Genomic DNA, 23,534 nt, shown 5'->3' with positions numbered 1-23,534 from the left:
ATGATGCTCAATCTCCTCCTATGCCAACCTCAAAATCCCATCATCAGGTCTATGCACAGCATTACTCCAGGAAAGTTCTGTTTCCAGATACTGTTAGGGAGTCTCTAATCAGGTTTTGTTGCTGGCCGTTTGCCATAATTATAGGAATGAGGGGCTGGAAATTGCATTAGATAATTGAAATGAGACAATGGCGCTTTCAATTACCAAAGCATCAGTTTCTCAAAGGATGGATCTTGCAGCTCTCAGCAATGAAATCTAAGCAACTCCAAAGACAATATTTCATTCAACATCATCAACAACTAATGAGAAGGTAGGATTGATAATGTTTTCCACAGGAAACCTAGTTTTTGTGTTGGAACAAAGCATTTTCAATGCCATGTTTGAACATGGCAAACAAGCACTGTTATTATGTTTTTGTGGTCAGGTTGGGTCAAACCTTTATTGCTTATGGCGACAGGCCTTTGCAATCTAAAAAAATGGTGAAAAAAACCCTCCACAACAACTCTTGCTGTGAATTATAACAAACATTGAGGCCACAGAGCCATTTTGGGCTGAAATGGTTCTGTCAAACTATTTTGGCCCGGGCTTACCTGTTTCTCCCTTCTTCAGCTTAGAGATGGGGGGGGGAAGTAAAGTTTTGTTCACATTTTAATGCAAACCTCCCTAATTTATACTTCCCAAAACAATACCTGAACTGAAAAGCAGCTACCCTTCAAAATTTGCACTTCTCCAGATTTTGTGATCCTGTTCTCCAACCCAAAAATATGTACAAAATGTAGTTGACATATCAGTGAACATAACATACAAAAATGCACCATCCAAGGAAAACTGCTTTCAGGAAAGTTTGCGTGTGGAAAATTGGCATTCAAAAATGTGTCCAGCAAGAGAAATTGGCACTAAAGTTTGATGGATTTTTGTGAGGCTTTTTTAAAAAAAACCCAATTTGCAAACTGATATGGAAATGTGGCAAAATTGCAAAAAATGTTTGTTATTTAGAAAATGTTTGTTATTTAATCAAGTGTCTGGTAGGAAACCTAACCTTTGACTATTTCCCCCCAAATTCAAGTGTTTAGGAAAACTGAGAAACTGAGAGAAACCAAAATTTACCAACCCTGACTTCAGACAGTCACCTTCCATGTGTTAGAAGGCAATGACAATGGAAAGGAAAAGGGGGAGGCTAGCATCCACATTCCCATTGCCCTCTACCCTACCCTCATGTGTTTATTTAGCCCAATGGCAACACCTGAGGAAGGCTGGAGTCTTCAAGTGACCTTGCAATGAATGCTCAGTGTCAGGGCTGGCCCCAGACATGCCTGCCCCAGGCCCTGGCACTCCCCTTCTGCGATTCACGGCAGGATCGCTGCTTTGGATCGCACAGTGAGAGCTTCAGAGCCCCCACCATTCCCTTGCTTAACCTACCTTTCTCGGCTGTTCTGCAGTTGCATGAGCAATGCTGCCCTTAACCAAGATGGCAGCCAAGGTTCCCCTAAGGGGTTGAAGCCTCTGCTGCCATCTTGGCTGATGGCACGCATGCATTCAGCCCCTTAGGGAAACCTTGGCCGCCATCTTGGTTAAGGGCAGCACTGTGCGTGCAACTACAGAACAGCCGAGAAAGGTAGGTTAAGCAAGGGAATGGCGGGGGCTCCGAAGCTCTCGCCATGTGATCTGCGGCAGCAATCCTGCAGCAAATCGCGAGAGGGGAGCGGAGGGGCCCCTCAGCCAGGGCCCCACCTGGCCGCCCTTTGGAACCAGCCCTGCTCAGTGTCCCTGCATGCATGCAAAGATGCACAAACATAAATACTCCATTTCACAATTACTCCTTTAGACAATGCAGTGCAAAAGGCCTGTGAACTACACAGCCAGAGATTTTGGATTATGCTTCTAGGGAGCATAAAGACTTTAGTTTGCAAACATGTTTGATTGATTATAACAACCTATAAGTACTCATGTTTGTTCAAGTAAATATTTGAATGAGAAATCTGGCAGCATTTTTTGAAATCAGCCCTTTTCCATTGTTACCTGAAATATTTTTAAAATCACACACTTACATTAGTCAAACATATATATACATTTTGATTAGTGGGGCTGATGTATGTGATAAGTGCCCCTAAATTTGCTTATGAATTTGAAAAATTATGTTTGCATTGTTCTTTTATGCTGTATTTTATATTATTGGAATGTACTGAATAACAATTAAAAATAATAATTAATGTACATTCAGATGCGTAGTCTGGTTATTTGACTTACAGCAGATGGTGGTATTATTTATTAATTTATTTCATCGTATGTTTATCCTGTCATTCCTCCCAAAGGAAGCACAGAGTGGATAACAATACTGGATTGCTTACATGGCACAACCATTTTTTAAAAAAAGTTAATAACATTATAACACTATACACAAAGTAGCAGTGTCAGCAAGAAAGATGATTACCTTCCAGGGCACTAGGTAAACAAAAAGGGTTTCACTTTGCACCTAAATTGGGGGGGGGGGCAAATGGCATTTGGCAAAGAGTTGCATAACTGAGAGGCTACCACTGAAAATGCCCTGTCTCACATCAGTGCCTGCCCTGTAGAAGCTAAACTTGGAACAACAAATGAGGCATCTCCAGCAGACGTTACATGGGTAGGGCAGTACTAGGGAAGATGCACTCTCAGGTACTTGGATCCCAAGCTTTATATGCAAATACCACCCTGAACTGGGTCGGGAGGTTCACAGGCAATTAGTGTAGGGATTTGGCTTCCCCTTCTTCTGCTTAAAAGAACACTCTTGTTAAAAAGCCAGCTCAACTCTCCCAAGTGGTTCTGTTCAACAGATGTGCTCTGTGCAAGCTAATATCCTGTTGCAAAATGGTGTTACGCAACATTTTCAGGAGATCAGTTAAAATGTCAGCACATGTTTTGAAACCAAAAACAAAATAGTTGGGTAAAACTGTTGGTTTTGGAATCATGCCACCTTTGGTCTCTTTCTGCTGCCATAGGGGCAAGTTACACAAGCCTCCTTTACTAGGAAAAAAAAACATTCACTACTCGTAAGCATCCAAGGAATTGGGCTTCAGTTGCCCATTCCTGCTTTGTTTTTGTTTTCTTAAAAGAAATATAGACTCTGACAGACAGTTACCCTTGGGCATCAATCATCCAAAAAAACGATGCTTCATATAAACAACATAGGGCAGAAAATAGATTTCGGATTCCTAGGAACAGAGATGGAGAAACATATTTCCCCCTATTTGAAGGTGAATCTATCAAATTCTTATTTTTCAAAACACGTTGAAAACTGAAACACAGCGATCCTTCAAAATTCACTTATCCAAATTTTGCAATGCAGTTCTCCAACCAACCAGCATTTACAAAAATACATATAACAGGGAAATGTGCCTAAAAAGAATATATTGGTGCAAATACCATAAAAATGCATTACATTAGGAGAAATCGCTTGCAAAAATGTCTTTATTAGGAGAAATTTGCACTAGAATGCTTAAGCATTTTCATGAGGAATTTTCTTAAGTAAATTGCTGCAGAAATATGGGGAACTGAATCTAAGATTGGGAAAATGAGAAACCAGGAGAACTGAAACTGACATCCTTTCATCCCTACCCAAGAATCCATCTGAACTTATTGGGGCCAAATGTCATGCGTTTAAAGCATAATTTGCAAATCTGTAATAAACGCCCACAATATTACTTTGATTGTTAGGCGAGAGTTCGCTCCCAAGTACAGTGTTCCAATATTACTCAAGGAACGACGAAACGACTTTAAAAAGCAAAACCAAGTTTTATTGAAACACTTGCGCAAGTGGAGAAACGAACCAAGCCGAGTCTGCCACTTCCTGGACGCAGCCAGGCTTTATACCTTTTGCACCACATGTCTCATGCATACATTATCTATTTAGCCAGCCCATTTCCTCATTCCCAAACTTTTCCATATAAGGCTTGTTTGGCACTTTTCCACCCTTCTCCCTTCGGGCGTTGTCTCCTTGCCCAGCGCCATTTTATGACCTGTAAAACCAGTTTAACAGGCAAAGTCAGCCTACACAAGTAGCGAGGTAATGTTTAACAGGAAGGCATTGATTGTTTTTATTGCTCACAAATCTGTATATGCACTTGTGGGGAGGCCTTGATTCTCCAGTTGCCCATGATGCAGAAATGGATCTTGCTGCACCAGTTGACCCCACTCATGAATGGCAAGGCCCAGTGCCGGATTTAGGCATAATCTAAACAAGCTACAGCTTAGGGCCTCACAATCTTCAGGGGCCTCAAAAAAATTCAGAATTTTTTGGAGGGGGCTTTTAAAATTTTATGTGTACTGAATATATATATATATATGGTGTAATTTTTTAACAAAGGGCCTCCAAGCTTTATATAGCTGAGGGCCTCACCAAGTCTAAATCCGGCACTGGCAAGGCCTCATCAGAAAGTTGGCACATAGTAAAAAGGATTTCAAGGTTCTGGAGAATATGCACTCATGGATAGCACTATATAGAAACTGGGGGATCTGCAGCCAATGTTACACTTCATTAGGGGTGCATATTGATTTTTTAAAACCACATGAATGAACCCTATTTATTTTAGTTATAAAAACAAATGGGAACTTCAACAAATGAGTTCCAAATGAAAAAGGCATATATTTCTCATTATTTTCTGGTGGGGTAAAAATCTGAACAAAAAAATCTGGAATAAGCCTGTATAATGAAAAGGTTACAAGGAGGAAAGGAAGAGAGGGAACACTCAGGTAAGGGATGTGCTAGAAATCCGCCCAATTCAGATTTGGTACAGAATTTTCCATTAAATCATTTCTTCTCTGTCGCTAAGGATCAGATTTGAATGTAGCGAATTTGCACTGCTAATTTTGAAAATGGACTTTAAAAAAAAATCACTTCTAAAATACTGATTTTAAGAATGATAATTTATTGTTATTTCCTTTAAAATATTTCCTTCAAAATATCTATATTAATATCTAAATTTTCCGAGCAAAAAAATACAACATGGATCAGTAAAAGCAGGAGCTAGTGGATAAAGACCAAACTCCAATTGATGTCAGCTTGTAAGTTGATGGAATGCTTTTGAACCAATGGATCCCATCCCTACACTCAGGCAATGTCTATGTGTCATTTAAAACTGCTTGTAAAAGTGGTGACTCTTCACTCTATCAATGACATTTGGCAACTCTGATCCTTTGAAATGGTAGCGGAATGCCTGAAAATTTCATGTCAACTGGATTGGGAGGGGGAAGGAAATACAGAAACTACAAGCACTAAAAGCAATTAGAAACTTAAATGACATGTAGCTTATTAATTGACTGTAAAAGGGGACCCTTTTTCCAAATGATCATATATTTTTAAGATATGGTGCCTTGCAGAATTAGTAAGGCACCTGAAATTGTCATGCTATCTGCACGGAACACACCAGAGTTACAGGCAACAGAAGACTATCTGAGTCTTCCATTGAAAACGGAATGAAAACAAACAGAAATAACAAAAACGCATGGACTAGTTAAGAGCAGAGCTTGGAAAAGTTACTTTTTTGAACTACAATTCCCATCAGCCCCAGCCAGCATGGTGCTGGCTGGGGCTGATGGGAGTTGTAGTTCAAAAAAAGTAACTTTTCCAAGCTCTGGTTAAGAGTCAGTTATGGAAATGAATGATAAGCCGACAAATGAACGAACAAGTGTATGGAAATTTTAATAATTAAAGTGAAGGGCTTAACTAAACAGGAAAGAAAATGTTCAGGCACTCCCCTACACTTGAACACTCACAACTTCAACTGTGAGAACCTCCTGGTGAAGGGTGGCTAATACATTTCATCATCATCATCATCATCATCATCATCTCAGGATATGGTCTGAAGACACACATGTGATTTCAGATCATATCCTGAGCTGTTCTCACAGTCCACACCCAAACCTGCTTACCTTCAGCAAGGTCAATTGCCTGGAAGAGCACCACATGTACACCACTTCACAGACAAAAGATAGGATATAACTGAAATGGAGTAATTCTATTTGCATCTCTCCCTTGCACTTTCTTCAATGCATGCTCCCCAGGATCTTTTCCCTGTCTCTAAGCACATCCACACCACAAGCATAAATCACTTGCAAAGCACTTACACTGTTCTGGCTTACAGGAAAGAACCTCGGGCTTTGCAGCTTTATTGAGAGAGTTTAAATTTTTCTGTGAAGAAACCCCCCCTGCCCCCTTTCCAAGATTACAGTCCCTAAGGTTTAAGCTTATGGTGTGCATACACCCTCTCTCTCTTTCACTCATACTACAAAAGAGGCTAGTGGCCCTGATCCCTGGGTTTACTTGGACTAAGTCTTGCTGAGTTCATCAATGCTTTAGATTTGCCCTTGATTTTTTCACTTTCACCCTCCTAAGTGCTCGGTCTGGAAGGGAAAAGAAAGCAATGCTGCTAGAGCACCAGTGCACTCTGCTGTTCCTCCTCTCCTCTGGTCTTCCATAGTTTAGGCTCTCGTTGCAAAGAAGCTTCTTTGTTGTTGCTCCAGCAGGCAGCCACCTTGAGAGCAGCTGCTGTCAGAGCAAAGAACAAACAGCTTCTTTGCAGAGATAACAAGAACAGCTGAGGACCAGGCAGACTCACTGTGGGGAAGACAGAGCAGTGGTTTCTCCCTTTTCCCTCCTGGAGAGGGAAGCATGAAAGCAGGCAGAAGTTGTGCATGTATATGATATATGGCTATGTCCTGTTGAATGCAATGGGACTTGCTTCCGATTAAAAATGCATAGGATAAGAATGCGACTGAGCTTCATCGCCAGGGACGGAAAGAGCTATCCATTTCCGTTCACTCAGTTTCTCACTTTTCCAATCTTAAATTCAGTTCTCCACATTCGTGCAGCAATTCACTATTATTATTTTTTTAAAGGTCCTCATGAAAATTCTCCGGCATTTTAGTGCAAACTTCTTCTAATAAACACATTTTTGACTAAGGTACACATTTTTGCCAGCCATTTCTCATCTTATAATGCATTTTTGTATGGTGTTTTCATTCATATATTCATTTTCATACACACTTTACCCTAATACATGCATTTTTGTAAACACTGGTTGGAGAACTGCATTGCAAAATTTGATTAAGTACGAATTTCAAAGGATGGCTGTGTTTCAGTTCGCAGGTTGTTTCAGAAAGTGCGGATTTGATAGATTCAACTTGAAATGCAAGCTGAATCAAAATCCTCACCCATCGCTATGCCTAAAGCTCTCTGCCTTCCTCCTCCCAGGCTGACACATGGGTGGCTGTTCTTGGCAAGGCTTCACTGCCATAAGCAAAATACTAGAAATGCACATATTTGCATACATGTTATTATGTAACACACCCATGAGAATGTAAGAGAGCCCCTGCTGGTCCAGGCTAAAGTACATCACCCTGTTCTCACAGTGGCCGACCAAACGTCCCAATGGGAAGCCCGCAAGCAGGATGTTAGCACTCTCCCCACATGTGATTCCCAGCAACTGGTATCCAGAACAGGGGTGATAAAAATCAATTATTTAAAAAAAATACATAAATAAATGGTTTAAATAGGATTTTAAAAAATTAAATTAGATTTCAAATTTTTCTTAAAATAATTAGTAAAAAAAGAGCCTAGGTGCAGAGAACATGAATACTAATTACAGAAGTTCTAATTACATTCTATTAATATGTTAACAGCCAGGGCCGGCTCCAGGAATGCCGGGGCCCTTGGGCATCAGCTTGCCCTGGGCCTGGAGTGTATGTGCGCATGCACACGCATGCGGGGCCCCCACGCCCCCCCACCTGTCTGCTGTCTTTTACCATTGCCCTTAATGAAGATGGAGGCCATGGTTTCCCTAAGGGGATGATGCCTCCCCCGCCATCTTTGTTGATGGCACACGTGCGTGCTATGCGTGCGCATCTCTGCCATCAACTAAGATGGCAGCAGGGGCTTCAGTACCTTAGGGAAACCGCGGTCGCCATCTTCATTAAGGGCAATGGTAAAAGACAGCAGACAGGTAGGTGGGGGTGTGGGGGCGTGGGGGGCCATGGATCGCAGAAGGGGAGCGGAAGGGCAGCTGAGGGGCCCCCTGTAGCTCCAGCGGCCATCGGGCCAGTGCCCCACCTGGCCACCCTTTAGAACTGGCCCTGTCAACAGCAGTTTATGGAGATGGGAGATAACCTGGGCCGCATTCACATTGTATATTTATTCCACTATCATTCCACTTTAAACAGTCATGGCTTTCCCCAAGAAACCTGAGAAGTGTAGTTTGTGAAGAGTGCTGAGAGTTGTTAGGAGACCCTTGTTCCCCTCATAGAGCCACAATTCCCAGAGTTCCCTGGGACGAGGGACTGACTGTTAAGCTACTCTGAGAATTGTAGCTCTGTGATCATTGAGCTGGAGAATATATGTCCTCTTCCTGAAATTTGAAAAACTTTTTTCTCTTTAACATTGTGGAGATAGACTTCCCAGGAGGAATCGCTCCGCCTGTGCTGCCTCTGGGACGGGCTCCCGTCTTGGTGGAAACTTTTTCAGTTTAAAAACCAGTCAGAAGGGCTTTTTGACTGGGGAAGATTTCTTCCGGATAAGGAAGAAACGTAGAGATTGTCCACAGAGCTTTGTTGTGTTTTGTTGGAGGCTGGAATTCTGTGAAAGAAGGTCTTCCAGCAGCTCAGACGGAGCTAGGATTTCCAACAAGGTCAACTGATTAAGTGAGCCGTTTTTTTTCTTCAAAGAAAAACGGATTAAAAGGCAAGCATTCTCCTGTCTTTTCTCATTATTTTGTTATCAATACAGCTAAAGAGATTTGTCAAAGAATCAGCAATTAAGAAATCCTGGGTGAGTCATAGCTTTCTCTTTTATTCATGGAGCTAAGGGGAAGAAAATAGAAATAGTTTATCTTTATTTTTATTTTTATTGCAAAAAGCTGGCATGGAATTCAGCATTATAAAGATTACAAACGGCTGAGGGGTTTCTAATTTAAAGAGACAAATTTTTTTTTGATTTATAAGACTTTTGAGTAATATACGTCTGGGACTATTTTTCCGGTTTACTTTTTTTTTTTTTTGACGAATCTGCTCATTCTTCCTGCTACTAATTATTTGGATGCTGTGAATTAAAGTTGTTTTGGCACTTTTGGACATACAAGAGATAAGGCAGTTCATCTTGTCTAGAGGGTGACGTCAGCTGGCTTGAAAGATTAACTCCTTTGCAACTGGATAAAGAAATAAACTGTTCTTTGCTTGGGACATTGGAAATTGAAGGGATTGTGGGTTTTTTTGGTTTTAAGAATGACAATCAAGAAGGTGGTTGAGATCATGGATGTACAAGAAGGGACTTTCTCTTTAGATATGTTTCAGAAAATAATGAATGAGATTAAGCTAATAAAACAAGAACTCAGAGATAACAGACAAGTGATGATAAGTGGATTTGGCGAAATGAGACAGGAGCTGAAAGAAATTCAGGATTCTATGAGAAAGGAGAACAAAGATAAATTTGGGAAATTAAAAAAGGATGAAAGAAAAATTAAAGGGAAGGTTCAAGCCCTGAAGATTAGATCAAATATGGTCTTGGAAAAAGATTTGGATTTCCTGGCTGTGATGGATCCTGGAGACAAATATTACTGTTTGGAATTCAGCGCTGTCCCTGAAGGAATTGGCGAAGAGATTGGAGATAAAGATATAATCGGTTTGAAAAAATTCATGGACTGGAAGGATTTGATGGAACTTGAAATGGAGAAAGTTTACAGAATTAATTCCTGTTTTGTGACAATGAAAAACCCTTCAAGAGATGTGCTAGTGCATTCTGTAAAAAAGAGGAACAGAGATGCGGTTCTGCAACAATACTTCAGTGATACGTTCGGAAATGATGGCAAGAAAATATTTGTGATGACGGAAATCCCTATTAGACTCTTATTATATGACTATGACAGCAAGATTATTGGGTGCGTAAAGATGGAAGATGGAATCAACACGGATAAAGGAAGAAGAGCGATTTGAAATTACTGGATTTAATAGACTTGAAGAGTTGGATTAATTGACACGTTTATCTAGAAAAAAATTGATGGACATATATCTCTGTATTGGAAACTTCTCTTTGACTTTTTGTAGAAGAATAAAATGATATGATGTTAATGAGATTTGATACCAACTAAGATAACTGCTGGAGGAAGGTGATTTTATAATTTATCAAGAGACAGGTCTGTTATATATTATAGACCTATAGCTGAACTACGACAAATCGGAAGTCAATAGTTTTTCTTTTTTTCTTCTTCTTCTTCTTATTGTACTAGTTTTAATTTGTGTTTTTCTTTTTGTATTGTCTTCATTTTGAAAATTTGAATAAAAATTAATTGAAAAAAAAAAACATTGTGGAGATACATTTTATGCTATGTTAAATTTGGTAAGGCAATAATTAACCACATAAAATTGCTGGGGGAGGCAGCTGCATTCAGCTTGGCCGCTCCTGATTTAGACAGATTTCTACACTAAGTAAATATGTACATTCCTAAGCAGTAATCTTTAGGAAGCTAGGTATATATCAGAGACATTTGTGATTTTTCTAACTCAGTGACAACTTAAGAAACATAGTTCATTGGCAACTGAGCAGCTCTGTAACCTCCTCCTTTAACATAAAGCAAGTTGTACAAAATGACCATTTCTATGCAAATAGTTCAGGCAATAAATAAACAAGAATTCTAGTGTATCCTCCATATGAACCAAACCATGCACTCAGGTCATCAAAGGCTGTGAAACACTTATCCATCTTTTTAAATCCACTTCACAAGAAGCACTGCTCAGAGAGACAGGGCCTTCTCAGTATTGGGGCCACAGCTGTGGTTTACTGTTATGGTTTTAAATTTTAATGCTTTAATGTATTGTTTTATCTTGTATGTCGCCCAGAGTGGCTGGACAACCAGCCAGATGGGCGACTAATAAATTAAATAAATAATAATAATAAATAATAATAACGATCTCCCCAGAGATGCTCAGCTGTCACTGACTTTGCTATGTTTCCAGTCCCAAAGACATTCCTGAGCACAAAACCTGGTTTTATGTTGCTGCTGTGTTTTATCATTGCTGATTTGTAATGTTATTTTATCGCTGACATTTCTCCTTATATTGCAGTTTTATTGTTAATGGTGATTTTTACTTTTACTTAAACTGTTGCATCTTGTTTTATTATTTATCAGCAGCCTTGGAAGCCTCTGAATGAAAGCAGATCTAAAAACCTATTTTTACAGCCACAAGAGTGGCTGTATTCTATAGCCAGCATGGATTTTTCACATTCCACAATGTTAAATGGAAAATACCACCCCATGCCATTCTGATGCTTCCCATAAGCTCATAACAGAATCTTACAAAACGTATAGTCCTGAACTCAGAAACACTTGTTTAACAACCCTCTAAGTTTATTCATGGCGATACACAAAACACTCAGAAAGAATTTAGAGATAAAACTGTAAAACAAGAGAAAAAAATCCAGACTCCTGTTGGACTTTTTTCTGTCAGTGGTCTCATAATTTGCTGAAATTCATTAAAAATCAGCGACGTTCACAGAGTACCTGTAATCCTATCACTGACCTTCTCTCATACTCTGACCTTCATCCTCTGCAGTTTAAAACTTAAAAAAGATGCCTGGCTGATTTTTAAATAATTTAAGAAATTTAACAATGGAGTCTATGATAGTGCAGGCATGCTGAGTAAGAACCCATTGTCAGTGTTCTAAAAGCCAGACTCACCGCTGTTTGGCTTGGCTAATCAGGGGCCACACCCACACCAGACCTTTATTTCACTTTAGACAGTCCTAGCGTCCCCCAGAGAATCCTGGGAAGTGTAGTTTGTGAAGGGGGCTAAGAGTCGATAGGAGACTTTTATTCCCCTGACAGACCTCCAGTGGCCAGAATGGTTTAACAATCAGCTCCTCTTCTGGGGACTGCAGCTGTGTGAGGGTAATAGGGTGTCTCCTAACACCTCACAGCACCCTTCACAAATTATACTTCCCAGGATTCTTTGGGGGAAACCATTACTGTTTAAAGTGGAATAAATGTCTGTTGTAGATGTTGCCAGGGCTCAAATTTGGGTGGAAGACTACATGTGTCTGTTGTAGAATAAGAAGGTGGGGGACAACCCCCAAAATAATGATACTGTTAACAATATTTTCCTTTTGGAAAGGAAAGGGGCTTTCCCTCTGCCCACTGCCACCCACCCAATATTCCATACAAAAAATTTAATTCTCCATCTTTGGAGATGCAGTCCTGATTGCAGTTGTTGCCACCACTCACCATATGCTCAGAGGCACATGTTACCAAATTCTTCCAAGCTACACAGGAAGTGGATTGGACTGTGAAAGACCAACCCAAATTGTGTTTGCATTTTGATAAATTGATAAAGGGCAGTACAATATGTCAGAGAGGAGGTCAGGTCTCCTGCTCCCCTGGTGCATTCACTATTACTGCCCAATTTCCCTGCTTTTAAAAGTTTGATAGAAATATCTGTGGGTTATAGGTACCTTCTTAAACCGCAAAGGGTTTTTGCCTATTAGTGAATTATTAAACACATTTCTGTTCTTAGAATATACACAAAGGCATTGCATGAATGGTATATAACACCTAAAAGATGTAATAGGATCAACTCACAGGCTTCACCACTATGTTGGAGGAGGTGGCTCCACTGGAACTATGTACCACATGTAGCGGACCTGCAGTACAGTCTACAGTATTTAATGAGCTTGATGACACAACAGAATGCCCAGTGTACTCTGCAGTTGGCTCTATTAACAATCTTCATGGGCGACCAATGGGACCTTTTGTACAATAAATTAAACACCTTTCTGCTAGTAGCTGCCAGACAATTGGTTGCTCAAACCTGGAACAGGATGGACAATTACGCCTAAATGCTTGGCAGCAGAAGGCATGGACAGTTGGCTCTTATGGAGAAGCTGACAAAACAATTAAAAGCTTTAAATGGACAACAATTGCAACTTTAAAACATAAATGTTTGTGAACAAACAGGACTTGTATCCTCCAACTTCACACAACCAATTGTGGCATAATTGGATAGTTCTTGTAAACTGTTCCCATGATGGGGTGTGGAGGAGGGGAATTTCAATTGTGTGGCATTGTGTTTTTTCTCCTAATATATATATAAAAACATTGATTTAAAAATGTACCAAGAGGGATGAATCCAACTAAGCCATCCCCAGAGTGAAATCAATGGACTTGAGTTAGTCAGAGCCATCGATCTCAAGGTGCCTCCACTGGGTATGGTTTAGTTGGATACAACCCAAGCTGTACAAAAAAGAGAAAGACGCCCTCTTAAACAATCCGACAGAAGTGTTCAGTGTTGTTTGCTAATATTTGTTCTCGTTTACATCATGCTCTTCCTCGGAGGATCTCCAAATGGCTTACATGTGGCTGCCAGCAGGGCTGGCGCCAAAAGGCAGCCAGATTGGGCCCTGGCTGAGGGCCCTTGCAGTCCAAAGGGGCTCCTCAAGGGCCACTCCTTAGGGTATAGGGATAGCGCTCCCTTTCCGCGATCCTTGGCAGGGTTGACTCCTGACCCTGCCACAGATCACAGGGAGGAGCTCCCAGCCCCCTCCCACAGACTGTGTGGTCCTGCACGGCCTGCAGGAGGGGCTGGGAGCAGGGAGGCCAGGGCAGGCTGGGCCCAAGGGCCCAGTCACACCTGGTGCTGGCGCTGGCTGCCAGGATATCACCCTCTCCAGGCACTGTTCCTGGGTCAGACCCCCCTTTGGCAGCTGAGTCTCAGTGTGCATCCTTTAGCCTCTTCTCCAGTCTCACATTCACATGGACATCACCTTGCTTCTTGACTCAAAACACTTGTCCTGACATCCCTTTGCCAATTTGTTTCGTATTTATCTCTGCCAAGACAGCTCGTGAGGCTTGCCAAAGATGAATCCTCTGACACCCCTACTGGGGAGACCAGTGTCCCATTGAAATCAGATCCAGGAGATTAACACTCCATGCAATTTACTACAGCGCCTAACAAGTTAGGAACAGAGGCTGGTTAATGCCAGCCACAACCCAAGCACAGCCAGCTACTTCTGTCATCTCCTTTCCTGCGTATCAAGAAATAAAAGTACTCCCAGCTGGGGGCAGGGGAGTCTTTTGTTCTCAATTCTTCTGCAGTTTTAGAAACAGTCTGTTTATTCCCCCCCCCATTCCAAATTTTATTGTTTCTGGATCAAAATATTCACCTTATTTCTATTGGGTTCTGCTAAAAATGTTCTGAAGCAAAAGAGGACTTCAGGCTTGCAGGATCTACAACATCAGGCTTGCAGAAGCAACAATTAATCAACTGGACAACTAATATTTTCCAATTATTATTCATTATTAATGCAGGATTAAGTGATCAACTTCAGGCTTGTAGGAATGCTTTTTCTCTGATGGTAATCATTGGTACAGAGTACTGGCACCTCTGTTTTTTTGGCTGCCCATGGCAACCATTCGGTCTTGGCACACACAGCACTTTTATCAAGGTATGAATACCAGCACCTCGTGTTTTTTTAATACCAAAAAAAGCTCTTTCTCTCTCAACTCAGGTACAAAAGATACACATTGGAATTAAAGAATTCTGAGGCCAGGAAATTGTTTGCTGGATTGTTTTGGGCTTTTTAATAGCAGAACTGAATAGATCTCAAAATCCTCCCACACACAAATCCACTCCTGGTTATCCTCTCCCTTTCTCCACCCCACCCCACCCAGCATTCATCATTTCAACAGTGTAATTTAGAGGGGGGGGATGTTATTTTGTTACTGCTATTCTTAAGCAATCAGGAGAGAAACCCTCACCAATCTAGTGCAATCGCCTTCTTTATTTTTTTAATTATTATTATTTGTTAGATTTTTATACCGCCCCACTAGCATAGCTCTCTGGGCGGTGTACAACAGAGAGTATATACAATAAAATCACATAAATCGGTACAAAAACATATATATAAAAATCCACAAATCTAAAACCAAAATGAACATATTAAACTAAAATGCCTGAGCAAAGAGAAAGGTTTTAACTTGGCGCCGAAAAGATAGTGATTTGGGGTGGAAATTTTTCTAGTACATTGTTTTTTGGCAGAAAAAAATCCACTTCATACATTCATTAGTAATAACTAATGGCTGCCAACTGCAAAAACAATATTAAGCAAGTCTGCAATTTCAAAAGCTTTTAGCTTTGTTTATTACAAAGAAGTAAAATAAACATGCTAAATTAGATCACGGAGTCAGAAAATGTTCTGATGCAAACCTCCTTACACAACTTGTCCCAATTTGCATTGGAGAAACTTCCAGTTCAAAATCATCCAGAAAAACTCATACCACTCCCCTTCTGCCCACCTGTTCTAAAGGCTCTTTTCCTCACTGCTGTTCAGCAGATTTCCTACCACCAGCACTTTCCTTTCTGCAGTACTCTTGGGACACTTGCAGTCTAGAGTGGCTTTCAGCCTCGCATCTTATTTCACATTTCCTTTTAAAGTAGGTTTACTGGAAACAGGTTCGCTATTTATATTTCAGGTTCCCATAACTTTATTTCAAACATGCATGGGTTTTGTTGTTTTAAAATTTCTTCCTCGCTTTTTAAAAACATGAAAAAACAAAACAAAGACACCCTTCCTCTGTGTTTGTTTCTTTTTTTTTTCTTTTTAAACATTTAGTAAGTATCTACTGCATTGTCAGGCCAAAAGTGCATGTGGCGACAACAGGCTTGTGTCTTTAAAGGCAAGTGTGTCCCTGCCTTTAAGAAGGAAACACAGGTGGCCAGGGAGAAGATACTAAAGCCCAATCTGCACTGTACATTTAAAACAGTATTATGCCACTTTAAACAGTTATGGCTTCCCCTAAAGAATATTGGGCACTGTTGTTTTGTAAGGGTGCTGAGAGTTCTTAGGAGACCCCTATTCCCCTCACAGAGCTACAATTCCTAGAGCAGCTTAACAATCAATCCCTCTTCCCAGAGAACTCTACATTCATACTCTCCCCATAGAAACAGCTCTCTAGCATTCTACCTCTCACTTGAAAGCCAGGTTAGCTCACATCCCCCAGTAGCTCCAATCTCAAATCTAGTAGCAAGCCTAGCCATAGTCAGTCACCCAAGGGAGTGTCCTCATCCTTGATCACATCTTGAAGGAGTGACCCAAAGGGGGCGCCTGCTCTTTGGTGCTGACCCCTTCGGGGCCATCCCACCACAGCTGGCCTGCCAGTGGTGACCACTACCAACGGCAAGCTCCAAATAAACAGACTTCCCCCTGGAAACCAGCCACAGATGTGGTGAGCTCTTGTTCTTCATGAGTGGAACTAGCTGGCCAAATCCAACCCATCATTTTATTCTGACATCCACTTTTCTCTGAAATAGGTTCACTTCTGGGACTGGAGTCCAGATGCAAGGGAAGTGGCCTCAAGAGACTGGCTGTGGTGGTGGTGGTGTACTAGAAGTTGCTGCACCCACAACTCAAGTGGGTGAGCCTACCTCCCCCCATGAAACATTATTGCCAATCTGCATTTATTTGCAGATGAATGGAAATTGAACTGAAGGTTGAACTGAAGGTGATGCATTCCACTGAAGTTCCGATTCATCTCAAAACAAATCTAGATTCTAGCACTTCACCTTGCTGCGTGTATAGACCGGGCCCAAGTTAGACACTGCTCCTTGGCTGTGTGCATGAATGCAAATTAAATTTCATCTCTGTAGAACAGCTGTCTTGTGTCATAAATGCTCGTTCATTAAGGTGCAAAGATCAGCCTGTGCATCAAAAGATATTCATCTCGGTGAATGGCAGGTAAGCATCACAAGTAATTGGGAATCTAAAAATGCTGACTGATGAAACACATACCACACAAGATACCAGCAGGTAGCTGGATTGGCAACAGCTTGACGTGTATCATCCATTTCATCCGATTTATGCCAGGGAAGGCTTGTTAAGAGCTATTTAATGTTAATAATGTGCAAATCAAATAGTTGAAAGGAAGGGGAAGGAAAAATGAGCACAAACACAAAAAGTATTCCCCCCTGCAAAAAAAATTATATATACATGCAGTGACGCTATTTTACTGAATGCCTACAATCAGATGATAGTGGCTGCCATCCATCCCCTGCTCAAAGCAATGACAAAGTTTACTTTGTGCACTCAGTAAAGAAGCTTGGCTTCTACAGACCAGGACTGAAGCAAGTTTCTAATACCTTTTGGGGTTCATTGGGTTCAACAGATGAAGGAAGTTTCTGGCCAAGTGGGAGCATGAACCTAGCCTATCAAACCTTCCCTCTTGTTTCTGTTTTTCCACTAATCGTATGCTATCTCAAAATTTAAAACTGCAGTATGGACAACACATTCTCAGAGAGGTACTCCTTGTGACAACACTGAACCAAACACCCATTTTTATTTCCATTCTTTGGCAAAACCTTTGCAAGTTGGTTTGTTCTGCTCCCCACAAACTTGAGAGATGTACCTTCCACTGTCCAGGTTGGATGATGTCCCTTTCTGCCTGAAGATGATACAAAATGGCCAATAGTCATACTTCTCTGGCAGTCAATATAGAGAATAAAGCAATATATTAGCAAATAACCCAGTTGGAATGGCGTGAGAGGATGACAAAAATGGTGCTCAGTGGTATAGACAGCAAATCCTACGAGGAAAGGCTGAAGGAACTGGGCATGCTTAGCCTGGAGAACAAGACTAAATTGAATGGGCTTAAGGTAGGATAAATTTTGGTTGAACAGGGGAAATTTCTTGATGGTGGTAAGGTCTTTAAGCAGATGTTGGACGGGCATCTCCTGGAGATGCTGTGGCTCTGGATCTCCTGTGACGAACTGGGCTGAATGGGCAATGAGGCCCCCCACTCCAACTCTATGTTTCCATGGGTGGCAATCTATGCTATTCCTACTCAGACATGACCAACTTATGTTTATTTATTTCAACAGGCTTACTACGAGCAGGACTTGGTTGAATACAACCTTGTGTTTCCTAAATATGATTTTCCCCCTGGTTAATATAAATGCCCCCCTCTAGGATGCACACCTTAACGTGGTGAGGGGGCTTCAGAGTGTTGAAGAAGCTAAGAGCAAGCTACTAGCAGAAACCAGTAATGATTTGAAACGAATGCTGATGAAAGTTAAAGAGGAAAGCACAAAAGCAGGACTACAGCTGAACATCAAGAAGATTAAAGTAATGACAACAGGAGATTTATGGAACTTTACAATTGACAATGAGGATGTTGAACTTGTCAAGGATTATCAATACCTTGGCACAGTCATTAACCAAAATGGAGACAATAGTCAAGAAATGAGAAGAAGGCTAGGACTAGGGAGAGCAGCTGTGAGAGAACTAGAAAAGGTCCTCAAATGCAAAGATGTATCACTGAACACTAAAGTCAGGATCATTCAGACCATGATATTCCTGATTCTATGTATGGATGAGAAAGTTGGACAGTGAAAAAAGCGGATAAGAGAAAAATCAACATTTGAAATGTGGTGTTGGAGGAGAGCTTTGCAGATACCATGGACTGCAAAAAAGGCCAGTGATTGGGTGTTAGAACAAATTAAACCAGAACTATCACTAGAAGCTAAAATGATGAAACTGAGGTTATCCTACTTTGGACACATCATGAGAAGACATGATTCATTAGAAAAGACAATAATGCTGGGAAAACCAGAAGGGAGTAGAAAAAGAGGAAGGCCAAAGAAGAGATGGATTGATTCCATAAAGGAAGCCACAGACCTGAACTTCCAAGATCTGAACAGGGTGGTTCATGACAGATGCTCTTGGAGGTCACTGATTCATAGGGTCGCCATAAGTCGCAGTCGACTTGGAGGCACATAACAACAACAATATAAATGCAGCAACAATGGGTGGGGGTGCATGGAAGGGTTGATGGACAAGTAATCCTTCCTGTCTCTGATAGGTCTTCATAGCTGAGCATCTTCAAATTACGATAATCAAAGGTTGGCAAAAACTGCCCTAAAAGATAAAAAGTCACCAGGGAAACACACCTAGGGACAGAGATTCATGGCTTGGGTGCCACCACAGCGAAGGCTATTTTTTTCAGTGACCATCTACCCAGCCCCAGGAGGTGGATGGGGGTTCATGGAGAAGACCTTCTGACAAAGATCTCAATTGATGAGTAGGTTCTATGTGGACGAAAACTGCCTTTTATATTTAAGCAGCCCCCCTTTTGTGGCGTCACACCTGTTGAAAATCAATGGCAATGAAGCAGATAGTTAACTCCAGTCTATTTTGGTTCAGCCAGCACCAATTTTGATATGAAAAGCTCCAGCAATTTATTTATTTTATTTATTAATTGCTTTATTTTTATATTCCACCCTTCTTCGCAAAAGAGCCCAAGGCAGCAGACACACAAACCATAAGATATCTAAAAACAATTCTACCATAGATGCAGATTGGGAAGGATCTCTATTTAAAAAGCTGATTGGAAGAGGAAGATCTTCAGGAGGTGATCAAAGACAGAGATGGCGCCTGCCTAATATTTAATGGGATGTAGAAAAACACTTTTTTCAGTATAGCCTTGGCCAAGCTTAGAGACAGCAGTTTCTTTCCGATCAGCAATCCAGGACAGAATGCTGTTTTCAGGACCAGTGTTAGGATTGAGGGGATCTTGGGCTGCCCCCTCAAGCACCACAGAGACCTTGTCAGCAGAGCCTAGCACAGAGAGGCATAGCTGGAGCAGAGCAGTAAGAGCAGCACTGCTGAGACCAGCAGGGTCTGACGGTGAGAACAATCCTCTCAGCACCCTCCAGTGCTAAGAGGATTATTGTACCATGTGGCTGGAGCTGTCACTATCTCCACCCAGAATGCCTCTGGGCCGGAACATATAGTCACAGAGCGACATCATAATAAGGGCAGGGCCCAGTGGCATTCTGGATGGGCTAAGATGGCATGTGCTGTAACCACACACAGCCTGGTGCTCCTCCTCTTAGCACTGGGCCCTAAAAAGAAAAAAAGAGAGCATAAAATAAAATAATGAGGAACTGGAATCAGCCACTGTAGGCCCTCTGAAGGACTTGGGCCTCAGTGCTTGCCTGACAATTCCGAGTGATAACGCCAGGCCTGGCTATTTTGACAGATGTGCATTTTTTCAAGAGAGTAAAATGAGACTAAAATAAGTGGCTTCCCATTAAAAAAAAAAGTCACCCAGGAATTGCCTTTGGAATGTACTTTTCCTTCCCTCCTAGGGTTGCCAGGTCAGAAGCATCCCAAAACCTGAGATTTAAGGGGCGGGCCCTAGTGATGCCACGGGGTGGGCCCTAGTGATGTCATGGGGCGGGCCCTAGTGATGTCATTAAGCATGATACATTAAGCATCATTCACAGTTGCTTGGAGCGTACAATTAAAAAAAATATCTGACTGGAAATTAAGCTAGATATCTTAGCTAAAAGATGGAGCCTGGGTAGGGAACATTTAATCTAGCCTACTTGCTTTCAGCAAGAAGGGTTAAGTGCCTTCAGGCCAGGGCAGTCACCAGAAGGCCACTGCAGAGACAAAGGAGCCTAGTGTTGTGGAGATGTTAGATGGGAGCTTTGGGGAGTAAAGATGGAGGCTCCTGAAGGCTGCAATTCTAAACACACTTACTAAGGGATTAAGCCCCATAGAACTCAATAGGACTGACTTCTAAGTAGATATAGTTTGGACTGTGCTGTTGGTAAACCTTGACCAGGGTTCTTCTGCAAAGACATCCATATCCAAGCAGGGTTAGCAACCCCCTGCCTGGAATACCCTGCCCTTATCTTTTAACGTGGCTGCTCCAAACGTCTTTACAGATTTGACCCTTCATTTCAGAAAGAGGTCTGAAAAATGAGTAAGAGTAAGAAGTATCTTTTAAAATTGTTCTTTTCATTTCACTCTTGAATGAACATCATACCTGGGGCAGATCCACACCATTCATTTAAAGCACATTCAACACCCATTTGAAGCACATGAATCCCACCACAGAATCATGGGAACTGCAGTTGGTTAAGAGTGGTGAGAACTATAACTGTGAGGGGGAAATGACACTTCCCAGAATTCTTTAGGGGAATTCATGTGCTTTAAATGCGAGTTGGATGTGCTTTACACATATTGTGTGAATCCACTTAATAAATTTTGCCTGCATGTAAATTGTTTTAATTAATTTTTCAAAATGGAAATGAGCTATAAACTGTAGTGGGTGACCATGGGCTACTCACCATCTCTCAGCCTATCCGCCCCTCAAGATGAAAACAATGGAGAACCATGACCACCCCAAGGCATACTTAAAATGTAAAGGAGGTATTGTACAACCATAGTGTGAAATCGGATACTTATAGGGACACAGCATGACAAAACTGGGTGGAAGTAACGAGTGGGGTACCATACGGCTCGGTCCTGGGCCCAGTGCTCTTCCACATTTTTATTAACTACTTGGATGAGGAGGTACAGAGCATGTTTATCAAATTTGCAGATGATACAAAATTGGGGGGGCATAGCTAATACCATGGAAGACAGAAAGAAAATTCAAAGGGACCTTGATAGGCTGGAGCATTGGGCTGAAAACAACAGAATGAAATTCAACAGGGATAAATGCAAAGTTCTATACTTAGGAAAAAGAAACCAAATGCACAGTTATAAGATGGGGGATACTTGGCTCAGCAGTACGACATGCGAGAAGGATCTTGGAATTGTCGTTGATCACAAGCTGAATATGAGCCAACAGTGTGATGTGGCTGCAAAAAAGGCAAATGCTATATCAGGCTGCATTAACAGAAGTATAGTTTCCAAATTGTGTGAAGTATTAGTTCCCCTCTATTCAGCACTGGTTAGGCCTCATCTTGAGTACTGCATCCATTTCTGGTCTCCGCACTTCAAGAAGGATGCAGACAAACTGGAACAGGTTCAAAGGAGGGCAACAAGGATGACCAGGGGACTGGAAACAAAGCCCTATGAGGAGAGATTGAAGGAACTGGGCATGTTTAACCTGGAGAAGAGAAGACTGAGGGGAGATATGATAGCACTCTTCAAGTACTTGAAAGGTTGCCACACAGAGGAGGGCCGGGATCTCTTCTCGATGGTCCCAGAGTGCAGGACACAGAATAATGGGCTCAAGTTGCAGGAAGCCAGATTTCGACTGGACACCAGGAAAAACTTCCTAACTGTTAGAGCCATACGACAATGGAACCAATTACTAGAGAGGTAGTGGGCTCTCCAACACTGGAGGCATTCAAGAGGCAGCTGGACAGCCATCTGTCGGGAATGCTTTGATTTGGATTCCTGCATTGAGCAGGGGGTTAGACTTGATGGCCTTATAGGCCCCTTCCAACTCTACTATTCTATGATTCTATGAAAATATTTATATAAGCATGACTATCTAATATGTTTATTATTTATACAACCTGTAAAGATATTTATAGTGCAATCCTACGTTTGTTTACTCAGAAGCAAGTCCCAATGTATTCAATGGGGCTTACTCAACCAAGGAAAACTGTACCCTGAAGTGATAAGGAACTTGTTCTTTTAACTAGTCTTTTAAGTTGAGACCTTATCCCAGTCTGCGTCTGTGTTGGAATTGCTTTTTAATATGTTTTTAAACCTTTTCTTAAAAAAAAAGTTTTTAAAGCTTTTAAAAATGTTTTTAAAGATGTTTTGTTTTAATATATTTTAAAGTCTGTTTTATTATTTTTAAAGTGTTTTTAGTGCTTTTGTTTGCCGCCCTGGGCTCCTACTGGGAGGAAGGGCGGGATATAAATCAAATAATAAATAAATAAAAATAAATAAATAAACTTCATTCATTTTTTAAAAAATCAGTATTAGTTTCTGCGGTGGCCAGGAGTGCTTTTGCACAATTAAGATTAGTGCGCCAACTGTGCCCGTTCCTTGAGCCGTCTGATCTGGCCACGGTGACACATGCCTTAGTTACATCCTGTTTAGATTACTGTAACGCGCTCTACATGGGACTGCCTCTGAAGACTGTTCGGAAACTTCAGTTGGTGCAACGTGCTGCAGCCAGAATGTTAACTGGGGCTGGTTACAGGGACCATACGACTCCCCTGTTACAAAAGCTCCACTGGTTGCCACTCTGTTTCCGGACACAATTCAAAGTGCTGGTGATGACCTATAAAGGCTTAGGTCCAGGCTATCTGTCAGACCGTATCTCCCTATATGAGCCTGCCCGGGCCCTGAGATCCTCAGGAGAGGCCCTTCTCTCAATACCCACGTCCTCACAAGCACGACTATAATAAATAATAATAAATTTTATTTCTAAGTCGCCTATCTGGCCGTATGAACGGCCACTCTAGGCGACGTACAAAAGAATAAAATAACATATATTTACAAATGAACAGCAACTCTACATAATCAAAACCCACCCACATCTTTACAGAATAAAACGAGATTACCCAAAAGTCCCATAGGCCCGCCGAAACAGCCAGGTTTTCAATTCTCGGCGGAAACCTGCCAGGGAGGAGGCATGGCGGACGTCATAGGGCAGAGAATTCCAGAGGGTGGGGGCCACAATCGAAAATGCCCTCTCTCTGGTCCGCACCAGCCTAGCTGTTTTAACTGGTGGGACCGAGAGAAGGTCTTGTGAGGCTGATCTCGTCAG

General features: G+C 41.6%; 1 protein-coding gene across 3 annotated transcripts in view; it reads right to left on the bottom strand.

Annotated features, from left to right (window-relative positions):
• ENTREP2 (endosomal transmembrane epsin interactor 2) overlaps positions 1-23,534 on the bottom strand; it is a 414,039-nt gene that overhangs the window by 263,714 nt on the left and 126,791 nt on the right. Inside the window, exon 2 of one of the 3 annotated variants that reach the window (XM_061595021.1) lies at positions 17,415-17,450. The exons of the other annotated variants lie outside the window; for them this stretch is intronic. The gene's annotated coding sequence lies outside the window, so the exon portion shown is untranslated. The remainder of the gene's footprint in view (positions 1-17,414; positions 17,451-23,534) is intronic. 3 annotated transcript variants of the gene reach the window in all.

This window comes from Rhineura floridana, chromosome 14, assembly GCF_030035675.1.
Source record: "Rhineura floridana isolate rRhiFlo1 chromosome 14, rRhiFlo1.hap2, whole genome shotgun sequence".
Classification (NCBI taxonomy): domain Eukaryota; kingdom Metazoa; phylum Chordata; class Lepidosauria; order Squamata; family Rhineuridae; genus Rhineura; species Rhineura floridana.
The sequence above is the reverse complement of the archived record's forward strand: the minus strand, read 5'-3'. Positions and strand labels throughout refer to the sequence as shown.